Source organism: Phacochoerus africanus, chromosome 2 (genome assembly GCF_016906955.1).
Source record: "Phacochoerus africanus isolate WHEZ1 chromosome 2, ROS_Pafr_v1, whole genome shotgun sequence".
Taxonomy (NCBI): Eukaryota; Metazoa; Chordata; class Mammalia; order Artiodactyla; family Suidae; genus Phacochoerus; species Phacochoerus africanus.
The window spans coordinates 265,200,131-265,224,348 of record NC_062545.1 but is presented as its reverse complement, the minus strand read 5'-3'; the positions used below and the strand labels follow the sequence as shown (position 1 = coordinate 265,224,348).

Below are 24,218 nucleotides of genomic sequence, written 5' to 3'. Positions count from 1 at the left end.
CAACTCTATAATCATGCAAGTTTTCTATTCCTTCTGAGTATGTTGTTGATAAACTTTTGTTTATTTTTTTTAGCAGCCACACCAGGAAGTTCTGGGGCTATGGGTCAAATCTGAGCTGCATCTGTAACCTATGCCACCACTTGCAGCATCACTGGATTCTTAACCCACTGAGGTCAATCATATGTCCTCACAGTGACAAAGTCTAGGGTCCTTATCATGCTGAGACATAACAAGAAACCCCCCCTCCTTGGATTATTAAAAAATGCAGTGAGGCAATCATGAAAAAATGTATTTGTCTGCCATTATGATCATTAACTCTTATATCAGTATGAAGATCAATATTTGAAATAGTGCTGGTCATTCAGTTCACTAATTTCTAAGAGAAACCCCAATCCTTCAGGATCCCTCAGCTTTCAGACCCCATCTCAGGTCTTAGGTGTCTTCCTACTGATGAATATCCAGATCTGAGCCATGTATATGGAGATAGATGGAGGTCCATGCACTGAAGTAAGTTTTCTTTCTTGGTAAGAAGATAAACTTGCATTAAGACAAATTCCACCAGAGAACTTACCACAGTGATAGGATATAAGCTCAGAAACTCACCTGGAGAGTGTGAGAGCGCAGAGAAGCTAACACGAATTTTAGGTCAGTTTATTGATCCTTTAAGCAGACCACATCATAGTACTGCTTTATTATATTCCTGAACTTTATACTGTTTTTTTTTTGGGGGGGGGGTGTATGCAGATTCTTTCATTCAATCAACTATGCCATTTTTAGTGTTTATTTTATGCAGGACAGTGTTCTTTGACATTAATGCCTAATGAATGAGAATCCTCTATTAACTCTATGAATGTGCAATATTGGCATCTTCACATTATAGAGGAACAACCTGAGGCCAAGAGAGACTCAGCATCCCAAGTCCAACAGCAAGAAAGTGGTGGGACCAAATTCATAAAGCAGGAAATCTGGTTTCATGTTCATTTAGTTGGTCCTTTGTCAGATGTGTCCTCAATCATTTAATCATGAGAGAAGAGGCCCCATAGGCCCTATTTAATCTGTTATGTCCATTTAGTAGGGTAGTGTCAGAAACACGGTTGATTAAAAACAATAAACAATGAATATGCTCTGGTTTTCATCAAAAGGAATCATGTTGATGGTGTGTCACTTGCTTTGGCAACACTATGAGATAAAAGAATTGTAGACAGTTATTCTTTTCTCCATGAGAAAGTGAGAGACCTTGGTGTGGTGGCCATGATTGTGGCTTCAATGTCTCTGATATTTCCCACTCCCCTCCTTCACTAGCAGACAGGAGAGGAGCATGAGGAGGGAGAACAAGAGCCACATTTCCAAGTTCCTCCTCCTGGGGCTCCCCATCCAGACAGAGCAGCAGGGCGTGTTCTTTGTCCTGTTCCTGGGCATGTACCTGACCACAGTGCTGGGGAACCTGCTCATCATCCTGCTCATCAGGCTGGACCCTCGCCTCCACACCCCCATGTACTTCTTCTCAGCCACTTGGCCCTCACGGATGTATCCTTTTCATATGTCACTGTCCCTAAGATGCTGATAAACATGCAGACCTTGGATCAATCCATCCCCTATGCAGGGTGTGTAAAACAGATGTATTTTTTCATATTTTTGCCTCCATTGATAACTTACTTCTTTCAATGATGGCATATGACAGGTATGTGGCCATTTGTCACCCTTTATGCTACACCATCATCATGAGGGAAGAGAGGTGTTTTTGTCTTTTGGTTGACTCCTGGCTCCTCTCCTGTGCCTATGCACAGACCCACACCCTCCTCCTGGCTCAACTGTCCTTCTGTGCTGACAACATCATCCCCCACTTCTTCTGTGACCTTGCTGCCCTGCTTAAACTGTCCTGCTCAGACACTTCCCTCAATGTGCTGGTCATATTCACTCTAGGATCTGTGTGTTTCATTTTTCCATTTAGTGGCATCCTGGTCTCTTATGGCCACATTGGTGTCTCAATCCTGAGGGTCCCCTCTACTAAAGGGATCTGCAAAGCCTTGTCCACCTGTGGCTCCCACCTCTCTGTGGTGTCTCTGTTCTATGGGACAATTATGGCCCTGTACTCTTCCTCCTCATCAGGACAGTCCCATGACAAAATCATCATTGCTTCCATGATGTACACAGTGGTCACCCCCATGCTGAACCCTTTCATCTACAGCCTGAGAAACAGAGACATGACATTGGCTCTGGGGATTCTTTTCAGAAACAGTAACATTTTTGTAAAGTGAGTATCACCTAACCAAGTTCTTATTTACTCACTGACATTGTTAATAATGCCTTAAAAATGGTGCCTTGGTCACCATGTCTCTATCACTTTCCTCACTGTCCTTTAAATTGTCATTGTTGGAGGATCAATCTCTTCCCCTTTAGTCATATCTCTTTTCCTTTTATTTTTCCATACCCTAAATATGACATTAACCACAATACACATTCAACTTTGATGGTATTCAAAACACCAATCTCCTTTGTGTATATATGTTAGTATGTTTAATTTTTTTCAATGTGTTATGTTATTATTACATTTTACTTTTTACAAATTTTTGAAGTATATATGTTCTTGATTTTATTGTGATAATCTATTCTTGGGCATTGCTTTTTAAATTGTTTAATTAATTATTTAGAAGTACACTTGTCTTACAATGTGGTGTTTCTTTCAGGTGTAGTGCAAAGTGATTAAGTTTTTTATATAATATATAGTATATATAAATATATTTTCAGGTTGTTTTCCATTATGTGTTATCACAAAATATTGAGTACTGCTCCATGGTTATACAATTGGTCCTGTTAGTTATCTATTATATATACAGCAGTGTGTATATGTTTATCCCAAACTCATAATTTCTTCATTCCCCCTTTCCCTTTAGGTAACAAGTTTGTTTTCTATATCTGTTTTTCTATATCAGTTTTGTGTATGGGTTCTTTTGTGCTTTTAGGGCAGCAGACAAGGCATGTGGAAGTTCCTAGCCTAGGAGTTGAAACAGAACTACAGCTGATGTCCTATACCACAGCCATAGCAAGGCCAAATCCAAGCCACATCTGTAGCTATACCACAGTTTAGGGCAATGCTGGATCCCTGACCCAATGAACAAAGTCAAGGATTGAACCCACATCCTCATGGATACTAGTTGGATTAATTTACATTGTGTCACAATGGAAACTGCCCATATCATTTTTTTAGATGCCAAAATAAGCAATATCATATGATGTACATTTTTCACTGTCTGGTTTACTTCATTTAGTATGATAATCTGTAGATCCATCCATGTTGCTACAAATGGCATTATTTCATTCTTTTTATGGCTGAGTAGTATTCCATTATATATATGCACCACATCTTCATCATTCCTCTGTTGATGGGCATTTGGGTTGCTTCCATGTCTTGGCTTCTTGCCTTCCAACACTACAAACATTCAGTTAAGATTCTAATGTTTTGTTTTGGTAAAGTTCAAAATGCTTATCTTGTGATTGCAGTATCAAGTTAATAAAGTACTTTTGATGGTTTACTAAACCTAATTAAACTTTAATTTGAGTGTGCTTTTGAAAATAGGGGAGCACAGAGTAGTCAATCCAATTATCCAATTTCCTCATTCCAGGAAGACTAAATCCCCCCCCTCTTAAATTGGATGTTTGTATTGAGAACAGTCTATAGCTATTGGATTGATTTTAGTCCAGGAAATGAGGGTTGTCTTTTCTCCATATATCTTACTTCTAATATGAAAAAGCTAAATGCATGAATTTATAATTTATGCACCCAAAAATATCTAGTGCATGACTACCATGTGCCAGGCAATGTTCTATGTTTTGAGTATACAGGTTAAAAAAACGTATCCCCTTTTAGAGGTTGCTTTCCAGCACCTCTGATCCAGCTCATCCTTCCCCTTTTTTTTCCATAGATGGTTTTAACCTTCTAAGTCACCCTAAACTTAACTCATTTTAAAAATTGTCTTTGTTTCTTTCCTGGGATGAAAGTTCTATGGAAGATGGGTTTCTATGTTTAGGAAATATACAAATTCTATGTTTTTCATAAGTAAAAACTTCTGTGAATATAAGGAGGCATAAAAAGGGGGAGCAGAAATTCCTGTCATGGCTCAGTGGTAATGAACCAGTCAAGTGTCTATGAGTACTAGGGATCAATACCTGGCCTCACTTAGCAGGTTAAGGATCCAACATTTCTGTGAGCTCTGGTTTAGGTCACAGACCCAGCTCCATTCCTGCCTTGCTGTGGCTGTGGTATAGGCCAGAATCTACACTTGATTCCACTCCTAGCTTAGGATTCCATATGCTAGGGATTTGCCCCTACAAAAAACAAAAACAAAAACAAGGTGGCATGGGGGAGAAAAAATTCTGGGGTGGGATTCATAATTTAACACATTGTTGTCTAGGTAGAGCTCATTGGGAAGGTAACATCCAAAAACACTTGCAAGGACTGGGAAGTGAGCCATGGAGCTGCCTGGGAAAAGCATGGAGATCAGCACCTAGAAACACTCTGAGGATAGTTAGTGACTGGCCTATCCCAGGGACAATAATGGAGCCTCTGTAGCTGTTCAGGACTAAGTGGTGGAGGGGTGGTGGGTGATTAGTTCAGAGATATCAGAGGGCCTGATTTGTAGGGCACCTGATATCATGGTAGGTGTATTAGTCAAGATTACACAGAGAAGTGAAAAAAAATAGGGTGTGTTTGTGTGTGTAAAAGAGAGTCCCAGTTGTGGCATTATGGGGTTGGTGGTGTCTCTGCAGTGGGTAAAGTATCACATTGCCACAGCAGTGGCATAGGTGGCTACTGTGGGTCTGATATGGTCCCTGGCCTGGGAACTTCCATATGCTATAGGGTTCCAGAAGAGAAGAATCAAGAGAGTTGAGAGTTTTATTTTACAGAATTGGCTAACATAATTGTGGAAGCTAGCAAGTGTAAAGTCTGCAGGGTAGGTTGGCAGGCTGAAAACCCAGGGAAAATTTGCAGTTTTGAGACTGAAGGCAGGCTACTGACAGAAATGCCTCTTCTTTGTGGGAGGTCATTCTTTTTCTTAAGGTCCTTAAATGACTGGATAATGAGCACCCTCATTATGGAGGACAGTCTGCTCTATTCAGGTTCTGCATATCACAGTGTTAATCTCACCCACAAAGATACCTTCATGGAAACATCTAGAATTAATTTTAACCAAATGTCTGGGTGCTGTACTATCGCCGAGTTGAGTAGCCAAGTTGTCTTGTCAAGTTGACATATAAAATTAAGCATTATAGTTGATTTTATTCTTTCTTTAAAATACCCTGATTTTTGGAGGTATAAATGACATAAAATAAACTTCGTATGGCTAAAATACACCATTTGACTCAGAAAACTGAATACAGAACCACTGTATGATCCAGCCATCCCCATCCTGGGCATATATCCAGATAAAACTACAATTCAAAAAGACACATGCACCACTATGCCCATAGAAGCACTGCTCACAATAGCTAGGACTTGGAAATGACATATCTTTCCATTGAGACATGAATAGATACAAAGATGTGGTATATAGATAGAATGAAATACTACTCAGCTATAGAAAAGAAAGAATACCCTTTGCAGCAACATGATATAACTAGTTAGTCTCATACTAAATGAAGTAAGACAGACAAAAATCATATGATACACTTATATGTGGAATCTAAAATATGGCACAAATGAACTATCTATACAACAGAAGCATGTTCATAGACTTGTGGTTGCCAAGGGCAAGAAGGTGTTGTGGGAAGGGTGGGAGATTGGGGTTAGTAGATGCAAACTCTTACATTTAGAATGGATAATCAATGAGGACCTACCATATCACACAGTGAACTATACCCAGTCTATTTGGATAGACCATGATGGAAGATAATATAAGAAAAGTTATGTGTATACACATACATATATATGACTGGGTCACTTTGATATACTCCAGATATTTGCACAACATTATAAATAAACTATACTATTTATTTATTTATTTATTTGGTCTTTTTGTCTTTTCCAGGGCTGTACCCATGGAATATGGAGGTTCCCAGTCTAGGGGTCTAATCAGAGCTGTAGCCTCCAGCCTACATCAGAGCCACAGCAATGCCAGATCCTAGTCATGACTGTGGCCTACACCACAGCTCACAGCAATGTTGGATCCTTAACCCTCTGAGCATGTCCAGGGATCTAACCTGCATCTTCATGGTTCCTAGTTGGATTTGTTAACCACTGAGCTGTGACAGGTACTCCCCAACTATACTTTTTAAAAAGTTTAAAAAAAATAATCTGCATCTATTTTTTAATTTTTTAAAATGTATAGTTGATTTATAATATGCAAATTCCTGCAGCATAGCAACGTAGACATGTATATGTAACTGGGTCACCATGCTATACAGTGGAAAAAAATGAATTGGGGAAATAAACAATTTAAAAATTTTAAATAAAGTGTATGCTTTGACTAGTTTTTACCTATATACACACCCATGAAATTCCCACCACTGCTGTCAAGATTGTGAATCTCCCTGATGTCTACCCTCCTGTCATCCTTGTGCTCCTCCCAACTGTCCCCCAGGGAACCACAGACCTGTTTTTGTCACATGAATTAGTTTTCATCTCCTATAAGCTTATTTTGATGGAATCATACAGTGTATATTCTTTTCTTGATGACTTCTTTCACTCAGCATAAGCATTTTTATATGCACTCATGTTCTTCTATGTATCAGTAGTTCATTCTTTGCATTGCTGAGTAGCATTCCATTGTATGGATATACCAGGGCTGTTGCATCAATGCACATGTACAATTTCTTTTAATTTTTTTATTATTGTAAAATTTTTAATTATTTATTTTAAATTTTTAAAATGTTTCTGTTTATCTCTTTTAAACTTTCATTAGACTTTTAATCAAAATGCAGTTCATTTACAAGGTTGTGTTTGTTTCATGTGTACAACAAAGTGATGTTGTACATACACGCACAGACAAATATATTCTTAACAGATTTTTTCCTGATATGTTACTACAAATTGTGGAGTATAGTTTCCTGTGCTATATAGTAAGTCTATGCATTACTAACAGTAAATCCGTGGATGAGCACTTGGGGTATTTCCAGATTATGGCTATTTCCTAAGGCTCTAATGAACATACCTGTGTAAACCTATGTATAAATATATACAATCTTTTTACTTAGACAAATACCTCGTCATGTGCTATGTAAATGTTTAACATTAAAAAAATGTTCAAAAAAATGTTCAAACTGTTTTGTATTCCCACGAGGAGTGTATGAGAGTTCCAGTTCAATCATATCTTCAATGACACTGAGAGCAGCAATCCTTTCAATTTTAGCTAGTCTAATAGGTGTGCAGTGGTTAAACCAGTCTATAGACCCAGAGCCACTTGAATGAAGGGATGTCTGTTTCTTTGGAAAGGAATCCTGTAACACTGGGGTATTTTTTTAACTTCTTTTCTTATTTTTTTTCTATCATTTATTTATATATATATATTTTTTTCTACTCTACAGCATGGTGACCCAGTAACACATACATGTATACATCCTTTTTTCTCATGTTAAGTATTCAATTGTAAGTGACTAGGCAGAGTTCCCAGTGCTACATAGCAGGATCCCATCATTAATCCATCCCAAAGGCTAATGGAACAGAATAGAGGACCCAGAAATAAACCAAGACACCTTTTATCAATTAATCTTTGACAAAGGAGGCAAGAGTATAAAATGGGAAAAATACAGTCTTTTTTAACTTCTTGAGTCTCCCTAACTCCATGCATGATTCTCATCATTTTATAGCACTTGTCACCATTTACCTGCCATTCATTTTGCCTGAATTACTTTCCTGCATTACCACCCACTTGGATGTGTGTTGTAAGAAAGTATTCCTGATTATATTATTATCTATGTCTCTAGAGAATATATCAGTATTACATTTGTGGGAACCTTAATGATTTATATTTAAGGGAATGAGTGAATGAATGAAGAGAATAATTCATTCAACAGTTACCAATCAGAATTGCCTGTTGTGAGCCATAGCTGATCTCTAGTGATACAAAGACAGACAATAAACCTTAACATTTAGTAAGCTTTCATTAGGTGCTCATTTAACCATCCTTCAAAGTCACAGAAAGACTATGATTATTATTTCCTCTTTTTAGAATTGAGTCCCAGTGGCCTTGGGTATATTGCTCAAGAATGCTTTCTTAGTAGGGGAAGTACCCAGAGTCTTTTTTCCAGAGTTATATATTCAAGCCCCCTTCTCCTGAACAAGGTATAGACTGTGCCCTACAAATACTTCCCGGGGAATGGGGAGACATGCACGTTTTAACAGCCTTTGTGTTCTAATGAAAACCTGTGTTGGGGAAATTGCAGAAGCCCTTCCACTGCCTGTGCCATTCACTGCTGTTGTGAGAAGCTGTGCTGATGACACAGAGGCCATGGGCAATGGGGACACTCCAACTTCTTATTAGAGACTTGACCAGAAGCTTAAGATACCACTGATATCAGGGACAGTTTCTCCTGTGAAACTGAGTACAGCTCAGCCCCTTTGGACCCCAATCATCCTCCTTCCCAAGAGGCCAGGAAGGAGTTGGGCAGGTGTCTCAGTGGACTGCTCCTCTCTTTGGGGCATAGGGGGTATTCCCTCTGGGGTCTCTTTAGGATGGAGAAAAGATCTCCTTGTGCATCATTTTGAAGCTGAATAACCAACATGAGAGTCTGTACAGTCCTCAGGCCTCCAAGGTTTCCTCTTTTTCTTTGGATCCTGGGTCTTCTGGACAAAAAGTGAAGATTCAGGTAATAGAAAGTAGGAGAAGCTATTTTTACTCAGAGCACAGGAATATCTCAGAAGGAGCCCAGGAACCTCCCCAGTCATGCATGTGTGTTTATGTGTAAGTGTGTGTGTGACCATCAGAGACATTAGGTGTATTTATGTCTGTGTGTGTTGTGTTTTAAGAGTCTATGTGTGTATATTTACCTGACAAATACACTGACTGAGACACAATAGGATATACAGAGATAACAGACACCTGGACATTTCCTCGGTGGGTGTTTATTTTATGTTAACCTGCTGCTTGTGCGCTGTGTATAAGACCTTGTGTACTGCTAGTGATGCAAATATCTATGACTTCTTGTGCAAACTAGGATGTTTACAGTTCTGTGTGTGTAACTGTGTTGTACATGTGTATTTTGTTTTTGAATTTTGCATGGATTTATGTAAAGCTGACTTACGCTCTGACTCTATTTATCTAGTGAGTATAAGCCAGAGAAATCTAGCTAGTGTGTGTCTGTGATAGCATGTGAGTACTTTTGTGTAGCAAACCCACACAAGACTTTCTTCACAGAGGAGATATAATATCTGTGTGTGTGTGTGTGTGTGTGTGTGTGAAAGAGAGAGAGATTCTCTCATTTTTTACCTTCCACCTGTCTGAGACCAAAATCTACACAGGCAGCTCCATATGAACCTGACTTTGCAGAGCTGTTGACATCTATTTTTCTGTGATTTGACTATTCAAGTAGGGCCCCTGGAAGCCCAGGATTTTTGACAGTCTGCTTCAATTTTGGTCAGTCCATTTAGAAAGGAAATCCTCAATTCCAGAATCATGTACTTTGACATTAAGATCTTTATAATTTCCCCTATTAATAGCTTGGTGTCCTTGGGTTTGGATGTTGTGATTCTCAGCATCCAATGCTCTTACATGGGATCATACTAATTGCTGACAGATCTTGTCTGTACGGTGCTTAAAAAGCTTGGCACATTGTATGCACTTAGGAAATTGTAGCTTCATGGAGCCCCAAACCCATTACTCTCCATGTCTTATTTTGCAGGGGATGTGTTTTATATGAAGACTGGAAAACTAAGCTGATCCATAGCCTCTCTCAAGGCCCCAGGCCTAGGACACACACTGTCTCCTCTTCACTACTGAGCTATTTCTCACCCACCTCTTTGCACACAGTGCTGATGGAATCATAGTACTAATTCTGTATTGTTCCTATCTGATCACATTAGAGCTCATGGGTGTCATTAGGAGCTCTGGTTCTCCTGCAGGAGATCTGTGAGATCCTGGGCTAAGTTTGACCCAGCAGCCTTCAAGGAGAAGCAAGTTCTTGACAGGATTTTCAAGTCCCTGCTCCCTCCTTGTGTCCCATGAACTGAGTCAATTTATAACCCCTGGCAACTCCCTGGTCTGGAGCAAACATTTACTGACAGATTCCTACACAGTGTTAATATCACATTCCTCTCCCAGGAATATTTTGTCCTTTATATTTTCACTTTTAACATTTTAACTTAGACTCTTTACCCCCCCATAAATAGAAATTGGTGGAGTCTCTGCAGTAAAAAATAATTACAAAATCAATGTCGGTGACCAGGTTACACTGCGCAATAACTATGTGAGATTGTCTAAGCATCTTCACTACTGTTGGTAAAATGCAGGGGAAAACACTGTTCTCTGCTTCCCAGACAGAAATAAAGGTGATGGATTGAATGATATTGAAGACATAGGAAAGCCATTGGCAAACTGAAGGGCTGCAGGAATATGAGTGTGGATAGTTATCTGAGCAGGAGTACTCCTTCAAATCCTGAAATAGTTCTTTAAGTCCTGACTGTTTGTCTAACTAAAAAAAATAATAACAAAATATATAGTTGTATATACTAAAAAAAAGAGAGAGAGGGAGAAACAGTAGTCATAGAAGCAAAACTTCCAGTATATATTTAAAAACATTGGAGAGAAATGTGACTAGAGCTGTTACTAATTATCTGATCATGCTCATTTCCTAGTCCTACTAAGAATGTTGATAGTGAAGTTTTACATTTTTTTTTTTTCATTTTTTAGGAGCACACATGAAACATGTGTCAGTTCCCTGGCTTAGGTTCAAATTGGAACTGCAGCTCCTGGCCTAAACCACAGCCACAGCAGTGCCAAATCTGATCCCTGTCTTCAGCCTACCCTGCAGTTCATGGCCACCCCCCTGGACCCTTAACACATGAGGGATTCCAGGGTTTCAACCACTATCCTCATGGATACTAGTTGGGTTCTTAACACACTGAGCTACAGCAAGCACTCCCAATAGTGAAGTTTTAATAGCATCCCTCCTAGGACTCTTGAAATGTTCAGTGTGGCAATCATGGAGAAAATATATTTGTCTGCCATTGTGTCCATTAACTGTCAGTTATTATCAGTGTGAAGATCGATATTGGGAAATAGTGCTGATCAATCAGGTACTGACTTCTAAGAGACACCCCAATCCTTCAGGATCTCTCAGCTCTCGGACCCCATCTTGGATCTCAAGTATATTCCTAATGAATCTGAGACAACTTGGTGTATCAGTTGTAGATGGAAATGGATGGAGGTACAGGCACTAAAGTAAGGTTTCTTTCTTGGCAACAAGATTAACATGCACTAAGACAAGTTGGAGAATGGAACTTACCCCAGTGATAGAATATGAGCTGAGAAACTCACCTGAAGAGTGTGAGAGCTCAGATAAGTTAACATAAATTTTAGGTCAGCTTCTTTGTGCTTTATGATGACCACCTCATAATACCATTTCATTAAATTCCTGAACTTGATATATTTTTGGGGGGGGGTATGTAGATACTCTCAAAAATAATGCATGAAAGTTTTGGTGTTTATTTTATGCATGAAAGTGTTCTTAGATATTAATGCCTAATGAATTACAATCATTTTGTTAACTCTTTGGCATCTTGAAATAATAGAAGCACAATCTGAGGCCATAGAAATTTAGCATCCGAAGTACTACAGCAAGAAAGTGGTGGGACCAAAATCATAACACAGGAAATCTGGCTTCATGTTCCCCAATTAGTTAGTCCTAGGTCAGGTGTGCCCTTGAGGAATAGTCTCCTGAGGGAAGAGGTCCTGTATGTTTAATTTATTCTTCTATGTCCAATGAATAGCTTGGTGTCATAAACATGGTAGACTAAAAAGTAAAAAAATGAATTTGAAGTTTTTCATCAAAAGGAATCACGGTGAATGTTGAGGATATGTCACGTGCTTTGGCAAAACTATTTCATAAAAGAAATGGAGGCATTTATTATTTTTCTCCATGAGAAAGTGGGTGACCTAGTGTGGTGGCCACAATCATGAATTCAGGGTCTCTGACACACCTGCATGTCTTTCTTCCTCAGTCACATGGCCCTCACAGATGTCTCCCTTTCAATTGTCACTGTCCCTAACTTGCTGATGAACAGGCAAACTCAGCAGAAATCTGTCCCTTATGCAGGGTGCATTTCCCAGATATATTTTTCTCACTTTTTGGTTGTCTTCACAACTTTCTTCTCCCAGTGATGGATCATGACAGGTATGTGGCCATTTGTCAGCCTCTCCACTACAGCACCATCGTGAGGCAGGAACCGTGTGTCTCCTTAGCAGCTGGTTCCTGGTTCCTCGGTTGTATCCATGCCACGTTGCACACCCTCATCTTGGTCCAACTGTCCTTCTGTGCATAAAATACCATCTCCCACTTCTTTTTTGACCCTGCTCCCCTCATGAAGTTGAGCTGTTTAGATACATCCCACAGTGAGCTGGTCATCTCTACTATGGGAGGTACACTTTTCATCCTGCCTTTGAGTAGTATCTTGTGATCATATATTCATATGTGAACCACAGTTCTGAGGGTCTCTTCCACCAAGAGACTCTTAAAAGTTTGTTCCATCTGTGGCTTCCATCTCCTTGTGGTGTCTTTATACTACTGGACACTTGCTAGTGTTTAATTTTTCTCCTCATCCTGGGACTCCAATGACAAAGACATAATTGCTTCTGTTGTGAATGCAATAGTTACTCCCATGCAGAATCCCTTCATCTCCAGCCTCAGGAACAGAGGCATAAAACAGGCCTTAGAGGTATTTGTCAATAGGGCTTACTTCTTGAAGTGACAATCACTAAAACCTCTTATTGCAGTCATGAGCACAGTGAGATGTTTCTCTTAAAATTACCATAATTTTGGCAACTCTGTAACTTCAAGTGAATATGCATTCAGTGGTCATATATAGTTTTAATATGTTGATAAGGTCCAACTTGTTACTTGTAATGATAATATCCCTTATCATTAATTTTTTGTTTGCTTTTTAATCACCTCTCATATGATATGTGAAAAATCCTATGCTGAATATGTCACATAATTATGATTGTGGTTTTGTCTTTTTGTTTTTAGATATGCAGCTTTTGCTTATATATTTTTATACTAGGTTATTGATAACACACTGATTTAGCATCGTGTTCTGCTCCTTGTGAACTGATTCTTCTCTGTAAGATGTGCTGAAATTGGTTTGCATTGGCTGCAATCTGATTGTTAACATCTGTTTGCAACTCCAAAATCAATGACACAATTGTTGTGGACTGAAATCAGCCATGATGGGCATAATTACACTGTGGAAATTGGCTAATGCTACAAGTAATTCTCTCCTATGATAGGGAGATTTCTTATTCATTAAACAGCACACCATTGCCTTTATAGTGAGGGCAGATGTCTTTTTAGCCATGGCTTCTACACTCGCATTCCATTTACATCCTCTGATATTGTTTAGATATACCAGTTTTTTAGTTTTTTGGTTTTTTTACATGTTTTTCTCTTTATTTCCCAAATTTCTCTTAAGATCGTATAATTCTTTCACCTTTTACATGTATTTCTTTTCCATCACTTTAAACTTTCTTATGTCTTTATATCTGGAAATTGTTATTTCTTAACAGTGTAAAGTTGAATTTTGCTTTTTTTTTATGTAGGTTAACAATCATAGTATTTCTGGAGAATTGAATCTATTAACGTATAATATAATCAGAAAGTATTTGAATTATTTTCATGTTTCTATATGTATTCTAATTGAGACATCTGATTTCATATTTATTCTCACTTCTCTTATAATTTCTTATTCCATATACTCCCCATTCACTTATTATTCATACATTATTATTATTTTATTATTCTTTGCTTATGTAGAGATTATGACTTACTTTTTCTTAAAAAAATTATTGTGGTATAATTTATGGCACAACATGAAATTTACTAGTTTAATCCTTTGAGTTATACAATTAGGTGGCATTTAGTAAATTCATTACTGCTATTTTGTTATAGGGATGCAAAAGGGAACTATGGAAGATCAGTGCACTTGAGTACTTCACAGCTATGAAAAAAATATTGGCAAAGATTCCTGTGAATCAATATGGAGGGATTTCCAAGATGCATTATTAAATGGGAAAAAAAACAATGCATAAAAGAGCATCTATAGCATGCTACTTCCTATGTTAAAAAGGAGAGGAAAATAATATATACACACATATTCCCATTCAGAAGAAGAAACACATGAGTAATCAATCTGAAACTAATGAGACTGCTTACCTACAGGGGGTGGGGTGGGAATAGGAAAGAAAAAATGGGGCAATGACTATATTTATTTGTATAGTTTTGACTGTGTTATCTTTTACCTACTAAAAAATAAAAACAAAGTGATGGAACATAAAGCAAGATAGAATAAAATAAAAAATGAGGCTAAGTATATTTTGAGTTAATAATCTAAAGGGGAAAATAAAAGTGATTAATAATTGAACAGTGAATTTCATCTCTAAAATACTCTCACAGAAAAAAAAGCACATTTTTTGTAAGCAAATTTTTTGAGGTGAAGTAAGTTTGTCATTAACAGTGGTTTCAGATATATATTCTGAAATTACATATATTTGAGGATTTAGCAAATAAATAAACTTGTCCTGAAAAAAGGACTGATTCCTCACTGGGGGAAAGGTGCAATGTACATGGAAAAAGAGAGACTAGAAAGAATTCTATGGTGTAAAGCTAGAATTGAAGATATCAGTTTTAACTCATGGGTTGTAATGTGCATAAACAGATTGAAATTATATATTAATATCTGTCTGGTCCCCATCTACCATTCTTTCTGTTCCACTGCTGACCCATCTCTTATGGGTAACCATGACTTTGCTTGTTTTAGTTTATACATCCTGTGTTTCTTTTATGCTTCCTGGCTGTATACACTGAGATCATTTAGAAGCTTTATAAGCAATGAAAACATATAATTCCAAATTTGATTTTTAATTATTATTTTTAAATCATTATTTCCTCAATTCATTTTTTTCCTACTGTACAGCATGGTGACCCCGTTACACATACATGTACACAGTCTATTTTCTCACATTGTCAAGCTCCATCATAAGTGACTAGACATAGTTCCCAGTGCTACACAGCAGGATCCCATTGCTTATTTGATTTTTGAGTATTAATCTCCTCTAAGAGGAAGAAAAGTTACTTAGAAAAATGGCTGATTCTAGGGCTGGGGCCAGGGCAGGATAAGGCCAGGGAAATTTTGCTGAGCCTGAAAATAAAAAGTGCTCAACGAACCATGGGAACACAGGAGCCAGCTGGAAGGGCTCCCCTTGGCCAAATCTGGAATAATTAGAGCTTCAAAATGAATAACATCAGTAATGGGTTACAACTGAGAGAATAAATAAGAATTAATGGGTCTGTGATTATATAAATAATTCAATGAAGAAACATGCAGAGTAAGGGGAAGTTCCTTTCTATAGAGAATACAGCTAATCAATATAGAAAATCTGCTCAAAATAGAAAAACCACCATTTGGCCACCACATCTGAAATAGTTTGTTCAATATAAGAATCATCAATGACTGTTAGATATACTGGGTGAAATTGTATTAAGAAAAGTGCTGTGGTTATACAACTCAAAATATCTACCAAATGAAACTCAGTTAATTACAAATGTTAATATAGTAACTTACTGTAGAGAACCTGACAAAGACCACCTCAACCAATTGTTCAAGGGTAAACTCAGTAAAAATTGGAATTTTTTTTTTCCTTTTTAGGTCTGTACCAGTGGCATATGGAAGTTCCCAGGCTAGTGGTAGAATTGGAGCTGCAGCTGGCAGCCTACCCCACAGCCGCAGGAACACAGGATCCGAGCCACATCTGCAGCCTACAATGCAGCTTGTGGCAATGCTGGATCCTTAACCCAATGAGTGAGGTCAGGGATATTAGCTGGGTTGGTAACCTGGTAAGAAACAAAGGGAACTCTGAAGAACACAAATTTTTAATGAAGATTCTGCAATTTTTGAAACAAATCTGAGAATTTAAAGCCTATATTTGGTATTAATTAGGAAACACAGGTAAGGCCCTTATTCTAGGACCCAGATGTTCATAAAATTTTTCAGCATTATGAATGACAATTTCTGAATTATTCTAGCACCAAGCAGCTTTACTAAATTCTTTATTGAAATATAATTTGCAGGGCTTCTGGAATTCCCTTGATGGCTCATTGGTTAAAAAAACCAACAAGCATCCATGAGGAAGCAGGTTCAATCCCTGGGGTAGCTCATTAGCATAAAGATCAGCATTACTCTGAGCTAAGGTGTAGGTCACAGATGTGTTCAGATCCTACATTGCAGTACCTGTGGCATAGGCTGGCAGCTGTAGCTGAGATTTAACCCCAGCATGGGAACCTCCATAGGCCATGGGTGCAAACCTAAACACACGCGCACACACACACACACACACACACACACACACACACACACACACACAGAAAAACCCACAAAACCTAGAAGTATAATTTGGAGGGCCTGAGTAGCTCAGTCAGTAGAGAATCAGACTTTCAATCTGAGGGTCCAGGCTTCAAGTCTTGTCCACATGCTGTGTGAAATATAGTTTGCAAACAATGTTATGTTACTTTCTGGTGTGTTACATGGTGATTTGACATTTTCATACATTATGAAATGATCACAATTATTAATCTAGTAACTCTCTGTCCCCAAAAGTCTTTACAGCATTAATTATCATATTCTTTATGCTGTATATTGCATCCCATAGTTTATCACTGGAGTTTTGTTTCTCTTCATCCACATCACCTATTTCATCCCCATCACCTATTTCATCCCTTTTCCCAAGATATTGTCCCCTCTGACAACCACGTGTTTCTTCTCTGCATTTATGAGTCTGTTTTCATTTTGTTTTGTTGATTTGTTGTTTTGATTTTTAGACTCCAGATATAAGTTAGGTATCATGATTTTATCATTGTCTCTCTGCTTTATTTCACAAAGCATAATACTTTCTGGAACCATCCATGTTGTTGGAACATGGCTGTGAACTATGAAATGCACCTGATTATGTCCCTTATGGCCATGTTTTTTCTAATGAAGGTGGCAAGCATTTTTAGTCCACAGGATGGGATGGCACAGACAGTTTTTTTCACTGTTGGAGATTCACTTTCATGTTTTTGTGTGTGGATATCCAGTTTCTCAGCACCATTTATTGAAAAGACTCTCATTTCCCATGGTGTATTTTTGGCTCCCATGTCAAAGATGAGTTGAGCAAATATGTGTGGATTTATTTCAGGGATCCATATTCTGTTCCTTTTTTTATACGTCTGTTTTTATATCAGTAACATACTGTGTTGATTTCTAAAATTTGTAGTATAGTTTGCAATCAGGAAGTGTGATGTCTAAAGTTTTGTCCCTTTTGCTTAAGATGATTTTGGCTTTTGTGGGTCTTTCATGGTTTCATATGGATGGAATAAATTATGGTGATGGGATATGAGCACCAACACATTTCAGGATCAGTGGTGTGTGATCTCAAGTGCTGGTCATACTCTGTTCCATTCTTCAGTGGATGGAGTGGACAATTCCATTGTAGTTTCTTCAAAGTTCAAGTGTGTACATGACCTCTCCTTCTCCTCATGTGCAGGCAGAGGGGAGGCCAAGGTGTCTTTGGCATTAGAGACATTTTCTGGAACTACTGTAGCTAGCCCCTTTGGTCCCTGCACTGGCTGAATCTCAAGAGGAAGGCAAGAAATTTGGCAATTAACTCAGTTGTTTTCTTCATTAACCAGAAACTTGGGGTGTGTTCCCAGTGGTCTCGATCCTACTGGTAAATGTGCATTTTCCTGGTCATTATTCTCCTTGCAAACAGACAGGGAAGTGGTAAATATCCTTAGGCTATGGAGGCATAAGAGATAAGTCTTCAGGTAGTAGTCTGGACCAGATCAGATTGGAACAATGTAGGAAACAATCACTTGGCTTAGATGTGTGCATTGATGCGAGGACTAGGAAAAAGAGATAGAGGAAATGTGTGTTTACATTGTCCTTATAACCATGTGTTCTTATTGACTGATTCACACATGGACCTACATGGTGCCACCAGCCTTAAGTGGCCATAATAATAAAGTAAACTAAAATGCCCTAAAATTAAAATTTGTGTTCCTCAGTTGCACTAGCTATATTTCAAGTTTCCAGTAGCCACAGGATACTGGTGCAGCTGTAATGGACAACACAGCTATAGAGTATTTCCATCCTTGTGGAAAGGCCTATTGTGCAGCGCTAATAATAGGCCATGGTGGCTGGAAATCTGCAATAGTGTTGCATGTTGCTTCTTTTTATGTTATTTGTGTTTTGGGTTTGATCACATGTGATTTTTCATCTGTGTATTGGAGTTTCTCTGTGTGTGAGTGTGTATGGTTTGTGAGTTGTGTGGGCAAATGGATGTGATCTTTGCATATTTTTTAAAAACAGCTTGTGAGGTGTATTTGTTATACACAAAACTGAACATATTTAATGTATGTAATTTGAGGAGTTTGGACATGTGCACACATGTGTGAAGCAACTACCCCACTCAATGTCATCAATATATCTGCCTCCTCTCAAAATGTCCTTGTGTCCTTTTGTTGTGGTGAGAAATCTTAACATGAGATCTAGTCTTTTAGGAAAGTTTTATGTGAACAGAATAGTATTTTTGACTTTAGTCATTATGCTGTAAACAGGTCTCAATAACTAATTCATCTCACATAACTGACACTTTATTTCAATTGAATAACAACACTCCATTTCCTCTTCCCCCAGCCCTTGGCAACTGCCATTTATTCTCTCTTTCTATGAGTTTCTCAAAGTGAAATTATGCAATTTTTACCTTTGTAGGACTGGCTTATTTTACTTAGTATAATGTACTCCTGGTTCATTCTAGTCACAAATGTCAGGATGTTCTTTTTGTTTTTAAGGAAAAATTATAATCCATTGTGTATATTCCACATTTATCCATTTATCTGTTGATGGACATTCAGTTTGTTTCCATAGCTTATCTATTGTGCACAGAGCTGCAATGCACATGGGAGAGTAGATACATCTCTGAGATCTTGACTCCAGTTCTTTCTGGTCTACACCCAGAATTGGGATTGCTGGATCATGTGGTAGTTCTATTTTGAATGTCTTGGGGGAACCTCCATACTCTTTTCCATAATGGCCACACCGTTTTTCCTCCCCACCAGCAGTGTAGATGCGTTCTTATTTGCATGTTTTTTAAGTTGTGTGTGACAAAAGATTTCATTTAAAGGTTATAAGTTAGTGGGTATGAATCCATACCAACCATGCCACTTCTGAATAGGATGCGTATGGTTGAGAGAGAGTCAAAGAGCAGCACCTGGGGTTTGGTTTTGTGTCACTATGCGTCATGCTGCGTGTATGTTTGTGTGTAAATCTTGTCTAGTTAATAAGATGGCTCTGAATTCTGATATAGGTCTCTGGTCCTACAGCATTTGTAATATCTCTGATCTTTGGTCACCTCTTCTGGCAAATTCTCATGTCCCTCACTTTGTATGTATGCTCAAAACTGAGCCATTTTAAAGCCCTGGTGATGGAAGGGGAGAGACAGAGAGACAATGGCATATATGAAGGAAGCTATTTATTGGCAAATTTATTAAAAATGCAATGAGTCGAGTGCTTTGAATCTAATCCTCAAGGGCCATCTGTTGGGGCCTGTACTGTTTCCTGGATGTGAGAGGGAGACCTCAAGATGTAAATACATATTTTTGGTGGGCTACTTGGTCTTGCTTGATGGCTTCCTGTATCTTTGTCATCTTTAGTTCCTGATGTCTGCTTACTCATCTTGCTCAAAGAATGAGCTGATTTATTTATTTTTTGTGTCACTCTCTTTTAGGTTGTTATTTGTAGTCAATGATTTATTAACTTTTGCATATTTTTTAAATTAAAACATTGTTATTGTGGTAAAATATATATAACCAAATTTAACATTTCAATAGTTTTTGTGCACATTTCTGTGGCACTAAATATTTCATGGTATTATACAACCATGACCTCCATCCACCTACAGACCTTATTTTTTTAAAGGATTGTACCTATGGCATTTGGAAGTTACTAGGCTAGTGGTTGATTCACAGCTGCAACTGCTGGTCTATACCACAGCCATAGCAATTCAGGATCCCAGCTGTGTCTGCTACCTACACTGTAGCTCACCACAGAGCTGGATCTTTAACCCACTGAGCAGGGCCAGGGATCAAACCCACGTCCTCATGGGTTCATAACCACTGAGCCACAACTGGGAGTTCCAGAATGTTTTAATCATCCCAAGTGGAATGGCTGTATCCATTGAACAGTAGATACCAATTTTCCTTCCTCCACAGCCCCTGGCAGTCACCATTCCATTTTTTGTCTCTATTAATTTGACTCAATCCATCTCATATAAATGGATTCTTATGGTATTTCCCATAAGAAACACCATAAGACTGCATGATTTTACTTAGCATAACATCTTCAAGTTCATTCATATTGTGGCTGTGTCAGGATTTATTTCCTTTTTAAGGGTGATAATATTCCATTGTATGTATAGACTGCATTTTTTTATCCATTCATTTTTTAAAGAACGTGGGTTGTTTACATCTTTTGGCTGCTGTGAATAATGCTATTTTGAAAATGGCTGTATAAACAACTCTTAGGCCTCTCATTTAAATTGCTTTGGTTATATAACCAGAAGTTAAATTTCTGAATCATATGGTAAGTCTATGTTTAGTTTTTTGAAGGACTGTCATAATGTTTGCCCTTTTCTTCCTTCCTCCCTCCCTTCCTTTTTCTTTCTTTTATTTTATTTTCTTTCTTTATATTTATTCCTTCATTCCTTTAGTCACCCTAATTATAAGTGAGTTATGTGTTGATAACTTTATTTTGTACATGGTACACTAATTATCCCAATAATGATTTAAGTGGTGTGTTTGTGTGCATATGTGTGTGTGTGTCCATGCATGAGTGGTTGTGTAAAACAGACAGAAGTACATAAGCAGTCTGAGAATAAAGCCATGAAAGGGATTGTCTATCATAACAATCCCGTATTACTCTCTCCCTACTATCATGGTGTCTCCACTATGTAAAACAAAGAATTAGCTGTTCCTTATTTCCACAGAAGGGTTTGATTGAAGTCATATACATTCTCCATGGGACCGTGTCAGTGTCCAGACAAATCATGTTGCATTTCTCTCACCAGACTGAATGAGGCATCAGTGTGTGAGTGAAATGTGATGAGATCTCTGTATGCTGAGACAGTCACTCTGAGAAGTCATGTGACCTTGTGATAACTGCTAAGCTCAATACTTCTAAGTTCCTGGAATTTCCCAGTTCTCCTCATTCCCAGAAGAGAGAAAAGGAACATGAGAAGGGAGAACCAGAGCCATGTGTCTGAGTTCCTCCTCCTGGGGCTCCCCATCTGTCCAGAGAAGCAGGGCATATTCTTTGCCCTGTTCCTGGGCATGTACCTGTCCACAGTGCCAGGGAATTTGCTTATCATACTGCTCATCAGGCTTGACCTCACCCCCATACCCCCATGCACTTGTTCCTCAGCTACTTGGCCCTCACAGTTGTCTCCTTTTCATCTGTCACTGTCTCTAAGATGCTGATGAACATGCATAAACAGAACTTATCCATTTTTTAACCAGGGTGCATCTCAAAGGTGTATTTTATATGCTTTTTGGTTGTGTTGATAATGTCCTCCTCGTGTTGATGGCCTATGACAGTTACGTGGCCATCTGTCACCATCTCTACTACACCACCATTATGAGAGAAGGACTGCATGCTATGCTGTTGGCTGGCTCTGAAAGGCTCTCCTGTGGCAATGACCTTCCTCCTGCTGGCCCAGGGGTCCTTCTGTGTTGATAACACCATCCTCCATTTTTTTCTGCAGCCTCTCCAACCTAATAAAGCTGTTCTGCTCAGACACCTGTCTCAATAAGCTGGTCATATTCACTGAATGGGCTGCAGTTGTCATTTTCCCATAGAGTGACATCCTCATCTTTTAAAGGCACTTTGGTTTCTCCATTCTAAGGATCCCCTCTACTAAAGGGATCTGCAAAGCCTTGTCCACCTGTGGCTCCCACCTCTCTGTGGTGTCTCTATTCTATGTGACAAGTATGGCAGTGTAATTTTCCTCCTCATCAGACCAGTCCCATGATAAGGACATCATTGCTTCTGTGATGTACACAGTGGTCACCCCCATGCTGAACCCTTTCATCTACAGCCTGAGGAACAGAGACATGACATTGGCTCTGGGGATTCTTTTCAAACAGAAACCTTTTATCCAAGTAAGAATCACCTAGCCATGTTCTTATTTCACTCACTGACCTTGTCAGAAATCCCTTAAAAAAGTTGTGTGTTGATCACCCATAAATCTGGCACTTTCTTAACAGTCCTTTAAATTGTCATTGTTTTTTGATCAATATCTTTCTGTTCGGTCATATCTCTTGTCCATTTATTCTTCCATAAACCTAAATATGAAATTATCTTCAACACACATTCAACTTGTGAAATTCAATTCACCAAACTCCTTTGTGTGTATGTCTTTGTTCAAATTTTGTTTTTTTTCAATTTTTATATTATTATTATATTCAGATTTTTACAGATCTTTTGAATTATACATATATATATATATATATATATATATATATATACACATACATTAAATTTTATTATGGTCATCTTGTCTTGGGCATGTTGTTTTTAATTTTTTTAAAACTTTATTTATTGAAGTATAGTTGACATACAATTTTGTCTTAGTTCCAAGTGTGTAGCAAAGATACTCAATTATAAACATATATATGTACTTATATGCAGATTCTTTCTCCTTATATATTATTAAAAATATTGATTATAGTTCCCTGGGCTATACACCCAATCCTTGTTAGTTATATATTTTACATATAGGAGTGTGTATTTGTTAATCCAAAACCCCTAATTTATCCCTCTCCCTTTTCCCTTTAGTAAGCAAACTTGTTTTCTATGTTGGCAAGTCTATCTCTGATTTGTACATAAGTTCATTTCTGTCATTTTTTTTAAAATAACACATATTAGTGGTATCATATGATATTTGTCTTTCTCTGTCTGTATTACTTTACTTAATATGATATCTCTAGGTCCATTCAGGGAGTTAAATATGGCATTATTTTATGCTGTTTTATGTCAAGTAGTATTATATTACATATATGTACAACATCTTCCTTATTAAATCTTCTATTGATGGACATTTAGGTTGCTTCCACATCTTTGATTCTTGCCTTCTGGAGCTACAAACATTAATTTCTAATGTTTGTTTTTAGTAAAATCCAGATTGTTTATCTTCTATATGCAGTATCTTGCTAATAAAGTACACTGGACGGTTTACTGAAACCTAAATAAACTTCAGTTTGATTGTGCCTGAGACAGTATGGGAGCAGAGAGCAGCCAATCAAATTACCAAGTTACTCTACTCTAGGAAGCCTGGTTTTTCCACCTAAATTGGATTTTGCTGTTGAGAAGAGTCTATAGCTGTCAGATTAATTTTAATCTTGGAAAATGAGTTTTGTCTCTCCCATAGATCTCACTTCTAATATGAAAAGTCTAAATGTGTGAATTTTTAATTTATACACACAAAAATATTTATTGCATGACTATTATGTGCCAGGCAATTTTTTACATTCAGGGAATACAAGTTAAACAAATGTATCCCCTGTAGAGTTTACATTCTAGCATTTCAGATCCAGCTCATCGTGGTCCTTTTTTTCATAGCAGATTTTAACATTCTAACACACCATAAGCTTTACTTACATTTAAAATGCCATTGCTTCTTCACTGGGATGAAAGTTCTATGCAGGATGGATCCCTATAACTGACATAAATAAATTATAAGTTTTTTGTGGGTAAAAACTGTTATTAATATAGGAGGCATAAAAAATGGGAAGCAAGAGTACTGGGGGTGTGGTTCATAATTTAACATCATGTGGTCCAGATAGAGCTCATTGGGAAGGTAATATCCAAAAAAAAAAAAAAAAACATTAGAGAGGATGCGTAAGCAAGTCATGGTGACACCTGGGCAAAAGCATGGAGATTGGCACCTAGAAATCCTCTGAGGTGAGATGGTGCCTGGCAATTAAGG

General features: G+C 37.9%; 2 pseudogenes; both read left to right on the top strand.

Moving 5' to 3' along the window:
• The first annotated feature begins 1,318 nt into the window (after window positions 1-1,318).
• On the top strand, window positions 1,319-2,258 carry LOC125121366 (olfactory receptor 1J4-like; annotated as a pseudogene).
• Window positions 2,259-12,134: 9,876 nt separating this feature from the next.
• On the top strand, window positions 12,135-12,898 carry LOC125120890 (olfactory receptor 1J4-like; annotated as a pseudogene).
• Window positions 12,899-24,218: the final 11,320 nt, after the last annotated feature.